Here is a 6185-nt window from a genome sequence, read left to right on the forward strand (position 1 = left end):
ATGGTCTGATTATGTCACATGGTCTGATTATGTTGCATGATCGATTATGCTGCATGGTTGGATTATGTTGCGTGGTCGGATTATGTCACATTGTCCATTTATGCTGCATGGGCGATTATGTCACATGGTCCGATTACGTTGCATGATCGATTTATGTCACATGGTCGATAATGTTGCATGGTCAGATTATGTCACAGGGTCCATTTAAGTTGCATGGGCGATTATGTCACATAGTCCGATTATGTTGCATGATCGGATTATGTCTCATGGTCGGATTATGTCACATGGTCCGATTATGTTGCATGATCGATTTATGTCACATGGTCGATAATGTTGCATGAGCGATTATGTCACATGGTCCGATTATGTCGCATGGTTTAATTTTGTCACATGGTCCGATTATGTTGCATGGTCGATTATGTCACATGGTACGATTATGTTGCATGGTTAGAATTCGTCACAAGGTCGGATTATGTAGCATGGTCGGATTATGTTACATGGTCAAATTATGTCACATGGTCCGATTATGTTGCATGGTCGGATTATGTCACATGGTCAATTTATGTTGCATGGGAGATTATGTTGCATAGATAAATTTTGTTACATGGTCGGGTTATGTTGCATGGTCGGGTTATGTTGCATGGTCGGATTATGTTGCATGATTCGATTATGTTGCATGATTGATGTATGTCACATGGTCCGATAATGTTGCATGGTCAGATTTTGTCACAGGGTCTATTTATGTTGCATGGGCGATTATATCACATGGTCCGATTATGTTGCATGATCGGATTATGTCTCATGGTCGGATTATGTTGCATGATCGGATTATGTCACATGGTCCGATTATGTTGCATGATTCGATTATGTTGCATGATCGATTTATGTCACATGATCGATAATGTTGCATGGTCGGATTATGGCACAGGGTCCATTTCTGTTGCATGATCGATTATGTCACATAGTTCGATGATGTTGCATGATCGGATTATGTCTCATGGTCGGATTATGTTGCATGATCGGATTATGTCACATGGTCCGATTATTTTGCATGATCGATTTATGTCACATGGTCGATAATGTTGCATGGGCGATTATGTCACATGGTCCGATTCTGTTGCATAGTTTAATTTTGTCACATGGTCGGATTATGTTGCATGGTCGGATTATGTCACATGGCCCGATTATGTTGCATGGTCGGATTATGTCACATGGTCGATTATGTCACATGGTCCCTTCATGTTGCATGGTTGGATTTCGTCACATGGTCGGATTATGTTGCATGGTCGGATTATGTCACATGGTCTATTTCTGTTGCATGGGCAATTATGTCACATGGTCTGATTATGTTGCATGATCCGATTATGTTGCATGGTTAGATTTTGTCACATGGTCAGATTATGTTGCATGGTCGGATTATGTCACATGGTCCGATTTTGTTGAATGGTCGGATTATATCAAATGGTCCGATTTTGTCGCATGGTCGGATTATGTTGCATGATCAGATTCTGTCACATGGTCCGATTATGTTGCATGGTCGGATTATGTTGCATGATTCGATTATGTCACATGGTCGATTTTGTTGCATGATCGAATTATGTCACATGGTCGATTATGTTCATGGTCGGATTATTTCACATGGTCGATAATGTTGCATGGTTGGATTATGTCACATGGTCCGATTTTGTTACATAATCGGATTATGTCACATGGTCTGGTTATCTTGCATGATCCGATTATGTCACATGGTCCGATTATGTCACATGGTCGGATTATGTCACATATTTGTTGCATGGTCGATTATGGTACAGGATCGGATTATGTCACATGGTCCGATTATGTTGCATGATTCGATTATGTTGAATGGTTGGATTTTGTCACATGGTCGGATTATGTTGCATGATCGAGTTATGTAGCATGGTCGGATTTTGTCACATGGTCAAAATATGTTGTATGGTCGAAAATGTTGCATGATCAGATAATGTCACATCTTCGATTTAACTGCATGATCGGATATTGTCACATGGTTGATTATATTGCATAATCAGATTGTGCCACATGGTCGGTATGTTGCATGGTCGGATTATCTCAGATGGTCGATTTTATTGCATAGTTGAATTAGGTCACCTGGTCGAATTATGTTACATGATCTGATTATGTTGCATGATCCGATTATGTCACATGGTCGATGTACTGCATGCTCAGATTATTTCTGGCGATAGGTTTATGTCACATGGTTAAATTCTGTTAAATGATTGAAATTTGTCACGTCATATTACCATTTTGACACTCATATGTTGGTCAGTTCAAAAATGCACTATAAGTTCTGTTATTCTATACATTGACAAAAAACAATTGCGTAATTCTACGTTTAGCGGTCGTAGCCAAATTACTACCTCCCCCACTTTTTTCTTCCTCGGGGGGGCCGGAGCAATTGTCCCCATTGCCCCTCCTCCCTTCACCCGTCCTTGATTTTAAGCAAATGGGCTCAAATTCGTCATCGAAAAGTATATGGAAATCAGAATTTAAGACTTCTGCTTTCTTTTTAGTGGAGAGCTTGAAAAGGGAGAGTTGTGCACCCATACCTTTTTTAAAAAACTCGAGAAATGATCGAGCAAATTTTGCATAGAAGGGATTGGTGTACGAGAAACGTTTTCTGGGTTATTGAACAAGGAGGCTCCTATAATTTTATGTGTAATGACTTAGAAAATGATCAAGTAAATGGATCCAAATTTGGCTTGGAAGAGGAACTTTCACAACTGAAACGTTTATTTTGGCAAATTTTAGGAACTTATGAATAAATAATTACAAAGCCTTAATTTTAGATACCAAATAATGATTGGAAAACAAATTTAAGGATAAGTTTTGTAAACAGAAAACAATATTAAAGAAAACAAGAGTTATTTTTTTTCATTAAATTTCCATCAATGTGTAGTAAAGCACATCGGGTCAGCGAGAATCAGTTAAATTTTGAAAAGAGGATTGAAAAAGTTGACTAAATTTGGCACGGTTTTTACACCACCATTTAACATTTTTCGTGGTCTTAAAAAAAATCCTTATGTGGTTCTAACTGCAGCTTTCTCGGACATTAAGTGATTTTTTTATCTACAGCATTTTTTCCGATTTTTTAGACTTTGAACAACGGAAAACTGAATTGTTGCAGCTGAAAAAATCAGGAAGGATTAGGGTTAAGTGCCAATACATTGCTAGAACAAATTTAATCTACTGAAAATTCTTCTAATCTTATGGCATACATAATAGTATTTTTCTTAGGGTAGGCTTCAAACGAAGAAATCAGTTTTCAGATGTTTTAAAACAAGGCTCAGTTATTGATGATAATGTGAAATATTTCATGTTGATAAAAAAAATTCTAGTCTACGATAATTCAATTTCAAAACAAAATATGAAATTCCTTAAAAAACTAGCATAACGTGGAAGCAGCAATCGAGAAGCGAGAAGAAGAATTAATTCAGGCTTTTTTTAAATGTTTTTTTTTTAATAATTTAAAACTTGACATTACAATGCAGTTTTATACTATGAATTCAAATGTAAAGATTGAGAACCATTTCTCCTGCTTCGAAGCAAACCACAAGCCTATATATCTAACAGCTAGAAAAAGTAACAATTCGAATTTTCATCCTTCCTACAAGGCTTTTGAGGACGAAGACGACGGATGAGATATTGTCAATGTGTCGTGCTTTCGCTTCCAATAATAGGTCGTGTCCCGATGCTTTTCGCTGTTCACAAACGTGTGCCAACAGCCAGCCAAGCCTTAGCAACAGACGAAAGATGTTCTACAAATCTTCAATTTCCAAGCCAGAACTTTTCTGCTCATCTTGAAAATTGAGAAAAAATTGTTATTAAAAAATAATGGGAGAGTCTGTCTTACTCGGGGTATCAGTTATTCCTGGTTTATTTGATAAAAAAATTTCTGTGAAATTCTTAAACACCCTCAAGAAAGCTCAAATCTCGAAACTAGGTGGATCGTTTCAGCATTTCGTGTAGCCGTTTCTCGATGCTCACCCGTTGTTGTCGCGGTACCTTTTATTAAACTCGTCGTATTACCATATTTATTGGCAATGAAGACGCTGATGATATTGCACAATTTTCAAACGACAACGAGCTCCACATTCCTACTCCTCCAGCAGTGAACTCCAGATTCTGAATCCAACTGGAGGAACGACGACAAATTGAAGCAAGGGGAGAAATGTCCCCATGATGCTTAGGAACGACACACCGAACACGAATGAAACAAGTGAAAATTGCTCATCAAGTCTCATTTCGGACAAGATTCGTGTGGGGGTTGGTTGCTTGCTCGAATCTTATTCAATGGGGTGTGTGGGGGTGGGTGGCTGAGAGATGTGTACTTTGGGTAGTTAGAATGCTTGCCAAAAAATTTTCCTTTTCGTAAGAAGGTCATGAGCTACATAGCTGTAAGTGACAATTTTCAGGCGCACGAGGGGCACGAGTTGACATAAATAAAAGGGAAACATGAAGTAATGTCGTAGATTTTTACGAGCCCTTGGAATTCAGCCCAGCGAAATGTGCCATAGCATATTGCCTGGGGGAATCGTTTGGGGCTTTATTCAAGATTGATTCCGATTTCGTGAGAAACCGTATGGATAAGCCGTCCAATATTAATATTTAAATGTGTTTATTCTTTTCCAACTTTAAAACGAAACCTACGTCTTAAATCCACAATTTTACTCCCAACAACTTAAAGTGTCTCCAATGTCCACAACCGGAAATGCACCATAACAGAAGGCGTTTTTCCCCACACAGGAAATAAAAAACGAAACTTTCTGGCACAATTTCCCCATTCGAGCAAAACAGCGTCATAAAAATGGCTGCAGAAATTGCTTTGGAAATTGATTTCAACACCGTTGTCCTTCGCATGGGAAAATTGAGAGAGCCGAAAAAAAACAAGCTGGAACGCCATTCGAACACGAGTGTTAACTTCTTTTTTCTGTACCTACGTATAAGTGTTTTGTTTTTCGGTTTCCGGATTTTTCCTTCCCTTCGAAGGTTGTACTTGTACTTGGCTACGCATATTTGTTTTAACGTGCAAAAGTTTTAATGATCGTCACTTATTTGTGGATGGTTTTCGTTTTCGGTTCAGTCATTGCTGCTGGGGTCATTGGAAATAATTGGTCTGAAATGTGAGCACGAAAAATAAACGGGAGAGCGTTTAGAATATTGACTATGTTGTCATTTGATTGTGTGCTGTTGTAAATATTTCGGTTTCAGGGCAAGCATAATAAGCCTCATTAAAAGTTTTACCGGGGTATTTTGTTCTGCGAGGGAAGGTCGACTTTTGAAAAAAAAACATGACACTTAAATTTATCTAATAGGGGAAACAAATTCAAAAGCTGCACAAGCACAGACTTCAGAATCGATTTTAATATTTAACGATCTGGTTGAAAGTTTACAAGAAAATAAAGGTACCTTAAATTTGGCAAGGAAAGTTTTGAGAAATAAAATTTAACTCAGGTTCGATCTATATTATATTTTTGCATTTAAAATTTTACATAAATACCTAATCACGTAAATTAAATGAAAAAGGAACAAAATAAACAAAAAAATTATCACTCTCTGGAGCCACCATATTGTTTATCTTTTAACAACACTTAAAATTATAAAAACAACTTTTCACACTAAGTAACATCAAATTTTTCTAAGAGCCTTTTTTTTTGTTTTGATAATAGTCGTTTTAACATTTTGATGCCATTTGCGACTTTGTACAGGGTGCACCGTCTGAATGTATCCGATATTGACTCCCCTATTTTTAAGTCGATTTTGCTTAGCTTAGCTTAGCTTGTTTGACTACTCATATCCACCTTAAGTCATTAAGCCCGAAATGCTTCAATTAGTCTTCAAAAATACCACCATTTACTCATGGGTTTAATAAAAATATAATATTATATCGTATCAAATCATTCAATGCATTTCGAATTTCATGATCGCTGGCGTGGCTAAGTAGAACAAGTTCCACATCGCCAATGGTTGCTACTCCGTGATTGATCGAGGCCATCAATTTTGTACAAGGGCCAAAAGAATGCAGCTTGGGATTAGCAACTCATTCTCAATGCACAAAACTCATGCTCTCCCTTTAAAAATGATCAATAACGGCGCCGGCCACGTCCTATTAGTCAAAGAGGGATGAAGGAAGGATTGATAGTAAGATA

Source organism: Uranotaenia lowii, chromosome 3, assembly GCF_029784155.1.
Source record: "Uranotaenia lowii strain MFRU-FL chromosome 3, ASM2978415v1, whole genome shotgun sequence".
Lineage (NCBI taxonomy): Eukaryota > Metazoa > Arthropoda > Insecta > Diptera > Culicidae > Uranotaenia > Uranotaenia lowii.